The following is a 10,825-nucleotide window of genomic DNA, read 5'->3' on the forward strand; positions in this document are numbered from 1 at the left end:
TCACTCCATTGATCCAGCTCAGCCGTACACATTCATTGCCTTGTGCAACCGCAAACCTGCCTGGCCTGCCCGAGGTCTCTGCTCCCTGCATGTGCCTTCCTTCTGTTTTTGCGACTGCAGCCCTCTGGGCAGTGTTCTAAGTCTTGACCAAGCACTAGAGCCCGTGGCAATGGCATCAGCCACTTATAAATAAATAGCTAAAGTTATTTTTCTTCTATCATACGATCGTATTGTCCATTTGTTTGCAAGTATCCAGCAAGTCACTGCAGGATATTCATGAATCTCTTACATTATTTATACTTTATTAGCATTCCTATCCTCCTGCAAAAAACATTCCTTCCAGAGATCAGGAAAACCATAAAGTGGCAAATTTCAGAGATTATGAACAACACCCTAACTACTTACTTATGCCACTTACCAAACCTTTTTAAATAATAAATGTGTTTGTTAGGAAAAAACTGAGGACAGACTTGTGATTTGCAAAGTTAAACATCTAAAAAAAATTCCGGCGTTGCATTTACCAAATAGTTTTTATCTACTGCCACTCATCAGAGAATATAGTGCTCAGAATAACCCTTAGGAAGTTCTGCACATATGTGAGACTGAATCTGAATGAAGTTATAATCTTAAGTCCTCCAAATACAAATTGTTTTTTCTCCTCTATTTTTACATCTTTGATTTTTATTGAATTAACTCCCTTGTATGTGGTGAAATGGAGGAATAAAGCAAGGACGTCTTTCATTAGTTCCCACTCATGCAAGGCGTACTACAAAGTCTAAGTGTTTAGCTGGTTTTTGTTGTTCCTGGTGAGAACATCATAAGAACATCCCAAAAATACAGGTTACAAATCAGCCCATAGTAAAGAATTATGAAAGTTAGAGTTAAAAAAGGAGATAAAAAGGCAGAAAACAGGATTAAAGTACTGAACTGGGAGATTCATTAGGGTTGCAGACAGATAAGTAAATTACAGCCCTGCAGAAATTATTTGACTGGCAAATTAATTACACAATATTACAATGGTTTTCTCAGCCAAATTTAGCCCTCAGGAAGCAGGTAGGAGTCTGCATGACTTAATAAAAGGAGCCTCGACTGGTCTTCAGCTTAATCAGAGATGAAAATTAACATTTCAGGATTTGAGGCAAATAGGAGGTTTTTTGTAAAGCTCAGAAAGACAGAGTCTAGCACAATTATACAGGATTACACAGATTATAAAGCCATCCAGACAGTGGAATGCTCCTGCTTTCTTTACAGGCCTTTAATTTACAGACCTACCCGTGAAGCCAAGGTGGAAGCTGATTTGGAAACAAACACAGCAGTCTCGTTAGGATAGATCATTCAGCAGGACACTTTAAATTTGTTCAGAGAATGTCTGATAAAAATACTCTGCAAAATATTTTACCCCAACCCTGCAAAAGTACATTATTATCATCATTATTATTATTTCTTAAAGCATTAACTTATTCTCTGAACCTTATTCCACATTTGCAGTCTGTCCCCAGCATGCAGAAACATAATACATAAGAGTTTTTTTTTCCCCCAGTTTGCTTACTAAGCGTCATATTTTTAAGGAAGAGATATTACAAGCTCTCTCTTGGAACAAATGTTCTTTGTTGTTCCTGGAAAAGTTTTGGAAACACATATACCCCAACTGAAACACATCACCCTCTGGTGATAAGTATCATACGACATGCTCATTAGCCCAGTCTGAACCACAATATCATTACAAATATTAAGTAGGATATTTTCTGATTGCATGAAATTACACAACAAGAAGACAAGGCTCATACTCATCATCTTAAATCAAGCATAACTCTTACTTCAAATTACTACAGAGCATTTCAGCTTCCAGTGCTCTATTTTCTCCAGGGGAATCTCTTGCTTCTCTGTTCTTGATATTCTTCAGGTTACATCTGGAATCCAAAGCATAAATGTTTTGTCAGACAAAAGGAAGATGTAAATCTTCTGGCAATAAATGATTTTGAGACATTACAGGATGAGGTTTGTAGCCCCTTATTCTTAGGATAAAATTGTGTACAACCAAATGGACCTGGAGATGTGGCTTCGTATTGACAAGTGCTTTTTTTGCACTTAATAACGATCGCTCATTGTTGCAGATTACAACAGGCAACAATTTCTTCTATGTATAATGCTGACTCTAGTATTGCTGAAAGGTTTGATTTCTGCATGGACAAAAATCGGTTAAACTGAGCAGGGGTTTTCCGTCCCACATCCATTTGGTCTCTTCTTTCCTCCTGCTAGCTTGGGGCAAGCTGCCTCACGTGTGGCTGAAGAACCATGAAACTGTCATTTGTCCTTGGCAGTGCACAGACCTTCCCTTGCACGGGTCTTAATTTTGAGCCATTCACAGTTAAGTGGCCACAGTTTGCTTTCCACCCAAACCCACATGCCAGGCATGGTGCTAAATGACGCCAAGGTGGATTAGGAGCAGGAGAAGGGTGGCCTGGGCAAATCAGAGCCCCACTATACTCAGCGTGCTCTCCCCTCAGAAACCATGAATATTCACATGTAAAACCACCTTTTGCCACTTTCCTGATCCATGTGGTAAAATGGACTTTGTTACCCAGGCTCATAAAGAAAATCAAAATGAGGGCTACTGCTAGTAGCTCTTGCAAAAAATACCATCGGGTTTAATTTTTGTTACTAGGCTACATTTGAGCTCATAGGGAACTGGAAGCTTTACATTTTATCTCATTTCAGTAATAGTATAATTACTGAATTATAACAATAATTAATTCAGTAATTATTGTGTATATTTTCATCATAGAAAAATACCAGAACAACTGCTTTATTCCTCTGCACTAGTGCAAGTAGAGGAACATAAACACTGTCTTAGAAGAGCATCTAGAACACATACATCTATCACATCATGTTGTGGTTCTGCTGCTAGGCAGCCACATGACAGCAAACGAACCTAAAAATAACTGTGAAAAAGCATCATACACCGAAGGACAACAAGAATTTGTTGTTAATAAAAAAACCGAGCAAAGTGAAAGTCTCACTGGCAGTGGGTGTCAGGAGCAAGGATAACTGAGAAACCCTCAGGACAGGAGTTTATTGCTATTACTCAGGTGAACAAATTCCTATAAAGGATATTCTACATGGAGTCCCAGGTTCATCTCATGGAAGACAAACCAGTATACGTCGTGGTAACTCCTTCAGCGGACTCTAAACTTCCTATCCTGTTGATGCTGAGACTGAGAAAGAAGAGATTGCTCAGAACCAGAAAGTAGCAACAGAAAAAAAAACCCACAGAAAAACAGAAAAGAAAACACACACACACAAAAAGACTTTGAATTTGGTGAACAAGGAGTATTTTTCAGTTTGGACCTTAAATTAGATAAAGTACCAATAACATGTAATGTTTGAAAAAAGCAAGATCCTGACCCATAGTGACCCATAGTGTCAGGCGCGAGTTAAATAAAGGGCTTTAGAAAGGACTTATGCACACAGTACGTGTCTGCAAAAAAGATTTGAGCCTTTGCAGCGCTGGACACTTTGACCCAAGCTTTTGGGGCTCTGGGATGACCCCCGGGTCAGGCTGCTCTGCTGCCTCGGCACTGCAGTTACGCGTGGAGCCCCCAGACACCCACTCTGTGCACGGGTGGAAAGCTGCCGCTACCTCCTGCACCTATGATGTGGGAGACCCAAATTCCACTTTCGGCTCTTCCGAAGAGGGTCGGCGCCATCGGCTCGGTGCACTGGAAACACCAAACTCTGTCAGCCACAGCAGGGGCGGGCCATGGGGCCAGGACCCCTGGCCCCCCGCGCTCCGGGCCGGCTGTGAGTCAGCTCCTTGCCAGCAACTGTGCAGTCCCACGGGGTCACAGACATCTTCAGGGAACTCCGGCAAAATGTTGGTCATAATGTTTAGCACTTTGCCTGTTCTTTGAGAATAGTTAATTGTATTTTGCTCATTAATCTTACAGCAAATTTTCCCCCTCGTTTTACCTTCCCAGACTTATGTCATTTGGATGCCCCTCAGAATGAAGCACATTATTAATAACAGCATTTAACTCAGGCCTTAAACAGCAGGTGTTTCCCAAGTTTTCCTCTGATTCCTTCATCAAAGTAAGTCTCAGTACCGGCTGGATGCATTGGTAGTGACAGCGGGTGGACCTGCCCATTCCGCCTTGCTAATATATTGACAAGATTTAAAAAAACCCATTCTCTCTCACATCTACACAACCATTCCTCCTGCCCTTTCCCTGTCTGCTGTTCTACCCATCTCTGCCTGCTCTCCTGGGAGTGGGCTCTTCTCTGCCAGCTGCATTTATCTCTGTGGCATTGACCATGCCAGTAAGCATCTTGTAAGGCAGGGTCAAGAGTTTTGTTGTGTTTGTGGTTTTCAGTATACCAGCACATCCAGCTAATTCCTGCTCTAATTCCCACTGAATAGATTTCCCAAACTCACTGTCCAGATGCTTACCTGCTGCAAGGTATGGTATACTTGACAGTGAAACACACAAATGCAGCTTTACTACTTTAGTAACTACTTTCTTGGTCACATTTATCAAAAAGGTTTTCACTGGTCTAGATTTTCTTAAATGCTAGTCTAGTTTGCTGTGAGCTTGCAATGTCCAAGTATTTCGATATAACGCTGAACAAAAATTAGACACACAAGACTATTCCAGTGTGTGTTAAATCAGATCTTCATACAGCAGAGAGAATAAATTCTTACAAAGCCATTATGTGACCATTGTTTTAGGTGAGGAAGACTAAAACTTTACATTTCTTAAAAAAATTAGACTAAGCTTTTTATTTCTTTAAAACCCTTAACAAAACAATGTCAAATTCCCACGGAACTGGGAATTCAGCCAAACTGATTCTTGCCCCTTCACGTAGAAGTTACTGTTGGCTTCAAAGAAACACATCCAAGCCTCACAGCCTGAAGACTTAAGATCAGAAAATTGTCCCCTTGCTTGCTCTTATTAATCCACACTTATTCCATTTGCAGCAGTGGAGGTTTTCTTCTTCAGTGACACAGTACAGATTCTGCACCATCCAAGTGCACCCTATCCAGCGGGGACCGTGGGCTACGCGGCTGCCATCAGCGTGACGCAGCCCACACCTGCATGGGCAAAGAACGTGGATTTTATCCCGACCCCCATGATCTAAACACAACTGTTGCTCAAGCCCTAGACCCTCTCTTGTTTAAACCAGGATTCAGTGCAGTGAGTACAGACTTACATCACCCTTACAGCCCCAACCTGGCATAACTGAATCCTTCCTGGTTGGTGCACAGGTGGAAAGATCAGACTGACGTTCAGCTCAACGGCTGCAGAGCGAAAGCTTCAACCATTGCCTCTGCTTGGTGTTGCTGCCCTCAGACCTGGTACCGGCTGCAGTGGCTACCAAGAGCCTGGCAACACTTGCCCACCCGGCCTGACTGTGGCAGAGTTTGGGTGAGATTGCTCTTAGTGAGTGCTGGTGGGTTGCTGAATCGCTGTGAACCAGAAAGCGATATATTTACACCTCATTATCAATATGTCAATAGGGGCCAGTTCTGTAGATTCGCTTGCTGAAAAGTATGGGCTAATTTAATAGGAATTTGACTGATATAAAAATTGACTTGGTTTTCCAATGATATCTTATACTGGAATGTTGTGATCTGGAAACTAATATATTTCTTCTTGCTTATCACATCAATATGGCCTAATTTTGTTGGCTTTTGTATTGAACAATCTGGTGAATATACAATCCAGTTTTGATTTCTCTCTTTATGATACCTCTTATTATTAAAGCTCTCTCATCCAAAAAATAATGTATTTTTATATACTAGTAATATTAATGGGATTCAGATTTTACCTCAGTTTTAATCTAGTTTTTTCATATTGAAGAACCAGATCCCATTTAGTTAAAACTGAAAAAAACCCCAGCTTTTCCTCCATTCTGTGTGCAGGTTGAACTACAGTTTGGGCATTTTTATTTAATACTACTCCTTGTCAAATCAGTGTTTATTGCTTACTGTGTTTCAAATGCTGCAAAGAAGACTATATTATTCATTGTGCTTTATTACTTGCCTGTTTCTCCACAATGATTTAATTGACTGGATATGGTAAGCATATGCTGTGTGTACCGTTGGGTGTACATAAGTGCTATGTTTGCACTAAATTCCAGCAGAGCCTTGCGGAAAGCGAAGGAGCACTGCAGGGAGGGCAAGAGGGGTCGAAGCTCTGACACCCTCCTCAGTAAGTCATCGAGAGACGGAAAATATGGGTCCTCCCGACATGATTGTTGAGGTTTCGCCTTCTGTCATGATCCCCGGAGGACCTGGCGAGCCTGCACGGCGGACGCCGGCGCTGCAGAGAAGTGCGGGCAGGTGCCTGGCACCTCTGGGCTCGTGGAGGGTGGCCACCAGGCCAGCAGATCCATCGCCGGGCTCTCGCAGTGGTTATAACTGGGGAACACCTCCAGGCACAACCAGTGTGCGCAGCACACAAGCTGGTTATACGCTCGCCTACATGCACGTGAGCCCTGGAGTAAGTACTTGCATGAACAACTTGAAGCCCACACGTACGAGCTGTAGGCGCCCGTGCTGCAGATGCTGCCATGCGGCTTGCTTTGCCAAAGGAGCTGTTTACTGCGCAACACGTGCCCGGCTCTAACCAGTATTTACTCCCCACAAAAATGCTCTTCTTTGTTTTCTCCTGATTCTCGCACGATGTCTGCAACCGCTTTGGCAGTGGCAAGTGGCTGCGGTGCTGAGTCCTCCCCGGGTGCAGGCTTCAGGAGGTGGCAGGAGGCTGCAAAGCACCCAAAGCCCAGAGGAGCGGATGGGTGCCCCCTTCTCGGCCAGCCTGACCCAGCGCCGGTCCCCATCAGCCTGGGGCTCCAAAAAGAGGTGAAGGAAGAAGACCCCTGGGTGCAGAGCTGGACCCGCACCTCGGGGCCCTGGGCAGAGCCCAGCCAGGAGGGGAGGCAGCAAAGAGAGTGCAGCATCGCGCCCGAGAAACCACACCAGGACTGGGAGACCATGAAGAAAGCCATCAGCATTGATGCTGCCATGGGTGGGACAGCCAGAGCCCCCAAAAGGCCAAAATGGCCAGTCAAAAATGTGATCTGGGAGCCCCTGTAAACGCACAGGCTGGAGCTGTGATCCACCACCATGGACATACCTGGAGCACAGCTCCAGAGAGAGCCCTGAAAAGGAACAGAATCTACACAGGAGTAAAGCACATTTCTTAGTGAAAGTGAAAATAAGGTTCAGCTGATATTCTATGACAGTGTTTTAAAACGGATAATTAAAAAAGTGTCTTAACAATTTGGGTATATCATTTTCAGCTTAGACTTCCCTTTTTGAAGCACTGGAAATAATTAACTTTTAAAAACATAACTCCTTCATACTCTGTATTAAAGTCAGGCATTTTAAAAACAAAATGATATTTTAATAACTATTCTCGTAATTACAAACTCCATTCTCTACACAAGTCCTGTTTTCAATTAACATCCTGCATTAATGGGTTTATTCTCCCTGCCATTTACCTCTAATGACAGCAACTGTCACATAGAAGAAGAGTTTTGCAAATTCGTAACTATCATGAGTTGTTTTTTCCTAATTTTACCACTATTTTCTGAAGCCTGCAGTATGGTATGAGCCTTTTACCCAGGAGATAACCAGAATTCTCATGAGATTTTGTTTCTGAACTTGTATTCTGGCATTTGCTAACTGCTCAACACCCGTCGCTGAGCCAGCTATAGAGGAAGGTCACTGTCATATGAGTGGCTGGACAAACAGACGATGCTGATAACTGTTCCTGGCGATTGTTGGGCAGCGTGCCCAGGCCCTACCTCAGCGGCTGTCGCACTCCGTCCGTTATCATCCGTCCCTTCAGCGTGAAAAAAAGCTTTAACAGCCCTCTTGCCAAAAAGGGACTGTATTTTACAACTTGGACTTAGTTCAGAGCAATGAATGCAAAATATGACTTGGTCACCTCTGGAAATTAAATGTGTGTTTTGCAAACCAGGACTTCACCCGGGCTGTCTGAGGAAAGAGGGAGACAAAAAGTGGCCGTCCCTGGGGAAAGCAACTCGCCTGGGGACACGTCCCGGCACGGGGGGGGACCCGGCTTCCGACAGGCACCCTGCAACATGGGGAGCCGCACGCCAGCCCAGAGCCAGCCCTGGATGCCCTGTGATGTTCTGCTTGTGCCGCAGCTTCAACCCAGACTGCGCTGGGACGGAGGAGGAGGAGGCTGGCACCCAGTGGGGCTGACACGCTCCACCGCAGCCCTGCGAGATCCGCACGCACACGTCTCCCACTCACCAGTCGTGAGCGAAACAGTTTTCAAAGACATTGTGTAAAACACTCAAAACAGCTCTATTTCGGGAGGCCTCGAGGCGTACAGCCTCAATGGAAAATTATTTTCTTAAGACTGGAGTGAAGGGGAAGGATCGGGCCCCAAAGCTGCACACGTTGGTCCGCAAGCACCGTGGCAGTGCCGGCAAGGCCATCGGCACCGCTGCTACCTCCCCTGCAAATGCAGACCGAAAATCTGCTGCTTCAAAACCACGTTGTCTTTATGAGCGAGGGGTTGCGGCCACCCTCTGTGGCGACGAATTCACCAGGCCAAATGCTTGCTGCCTTTGGCAGCGAGTCCGTCCCGCAGTAAATTGTTTTGGGAGGACTTCAATAAACTGTTTCTAGTTGGGGATTACAGAAATAGACTCCTGGTAACTCAGTCAAACCAGACATTCCTCTGGCATTATGTTTCACATCTGCGAGGCTTTATGCAAGCGACCGCAATGCAGGATGGAAGATAATGATGCCGTGATGTCCCCAGAAACACCCTCTCTCGCACAGGCGGTTTTGGCACCCCCGGACAGGGCTCCCGGTACAACCTCACGCTGTTGTTGCGAGGCTCCATTAATGAAAAACATCTCAGAGGAAAAATACTTTTTCTGTGTCAAGCGCCTTTCCTGGCTCGAGCTCTGAGCAGCGCCGGCCCCGGGCAGACCCAGAGGTGCTTTCGGAGCTCATCATCGACACCCCCCCCCCAACCCCGCAGAAGGCCCTCTGGACAGAGCTGTCCATCTGGAGATGGGACCAGCAACTCTTCCTGGCATGGCCGGCTGCTGGAGAGGACTGTGCTGGAAACCCACCTCTTTTGCCAGCATCTGTGAATTTTTGTCTTCCCAACAGCAAATACAGCAGGGTCTTCCAGGGAATGTGTTTCTGAGGACTGTATGAGGGGGAAGGATCCCAGGTACGTTGAGAAAAGTGCCCCCAAAACAAGAAAGGATTTCACTTAAAACAGCAAACAGAATTTCACTTAAAGAAAGTCGTTAATTAAACCAGATTTCTGTGTGCTGTCAGTTAATTACCAAAATACGGGGAAAACAACGTGTAATTATGCTATTTTAGAGTGCTTGTGACATAAACACATCACTCAAGTGACATGTTTTGGGGGTTTCCAGAGCTGGCAGAACAGCCTGGAGCCGATCCCCAAGACAATTCCCAAACAAGGCAGGCGACGGCTAGCGCAGACCACGGCCACCTCCACCGTCACCGCAGCCAGCTGCCGGCCTCCGGGACACTCCGCCTCACCTTCGCCATCCTGATTTCTCATGCGTTGCTAATGGAGGCTTCTCGACTAAAGAAACGCACAGGGGCAGAGGGAAGAGGTCCCCCCTGGACGCACAGCGCTTCGCTCGCCAACCGGCCGTGGCAAGTGGAGGCAGATGGCTGCTTCTCCTGTCACCGTCCACCAGCCAGAGCTTCTGGCAACGGCCCCGGTAGGAAAACGCGAAACGAGGCAGCAAACGGTGAGAGGGCTTGAAAATCGTGGCTGGGGGTTCTCGTGCTTTTAAACACGGACGGCTTGCTTTTACTCCAGGCAGTCTGTGGGAGCAGTCTCCCCGCACGGAGCCAGTCCTTCCCGCTGTGACGACCGGTTTGTTCACGGTCTGGGTGTTGGCGGTCAGATACGCAGGTAGTTACCTGCTGCCCCCGGTGAGCCGCTTAATTGGGAGCTCCATGGCCCGCATACAGAAATTCTGGGGGGAAAAAGTGTAATTGCATTCATATATTCTATGGGAAGCAATATGACTGGAAGAGCTGGAAGTGCAGCTCTGCTTTCCTGCTGGCCCTTCCCTGACCTACTAATGAGGCAGCTGCTGCCTCTTCCCAATCGCCTTCCCAATGCCATCCAGGCGCCAGCAAAGGGGCCTGCGCCGTTCCTGGGACAATCTTGGGGTTGTTTTGCCATTCTTCCAAGCTGGCTGGCATCCTCGTCAGATAACAGAAATTCAGAAATGAATGGCAAATGAGAAGCTATAACGGTCTCTGCAGCGTAGTTACTACTTCTGGCATTCTCAAACCTTTTAGGAAAATGGTGCCAAGTTAAAAACCCGATGTACGTACGCGTTACAGTGTGTATGCGTGGGGGGGTGTGTTTAAGTATATGGATGTGTGTTTTATGTAAGAAAACTTTACAAGGTACTTAAAATAGTCCGTCTTCTGGAACCGGTTCCATCCAGAGGACGCTCCAATGACATCAACGCGGGCCGCCGCGCCTCCTCATCACGGGGGCGAGGGGCAGCACCTCCGGCCCCCGGGCAGGGCTGGACCTGTCGGACCCTAAAATGCGAGGGGGACGCGCTTCGTCCCCCGTTTGCTGGAGCCGGGCTCCAGACAGGGCAACCGCGTTCCCGGTGCAGAAGAGCCGGAAAGCAGGCAAACTCGCCAGCAGCCGAACGTGGGGGTCCGCGGGGAAAACCCCCCCAAACAACCCCCAAAACACACACCCGCCCCCTCAGAGCCCTGCGGGGAGCCCTGACCCCCGCCGGCGGCCGGGACGGAGGCGGG

This window comes from Haliaeetus leucocephalus, unplaced genomic scaffold (assembly GCF_000737465.1).
Source record: "Haliaeetus leucocephalus isolate CR32 unplaced genomic scaffold, Haliaeetus_leucocephalus-4.0 Scaffold163, whole genome shotgun sequence".
Classification (NCBI taxonomy): domain Eukaryota; kingdom Metazoa; phylum Chordata; class Aves; order Accipitriformes; family Accipitridae; genus Haliaeetus; species Haliaeetus leucocephalus.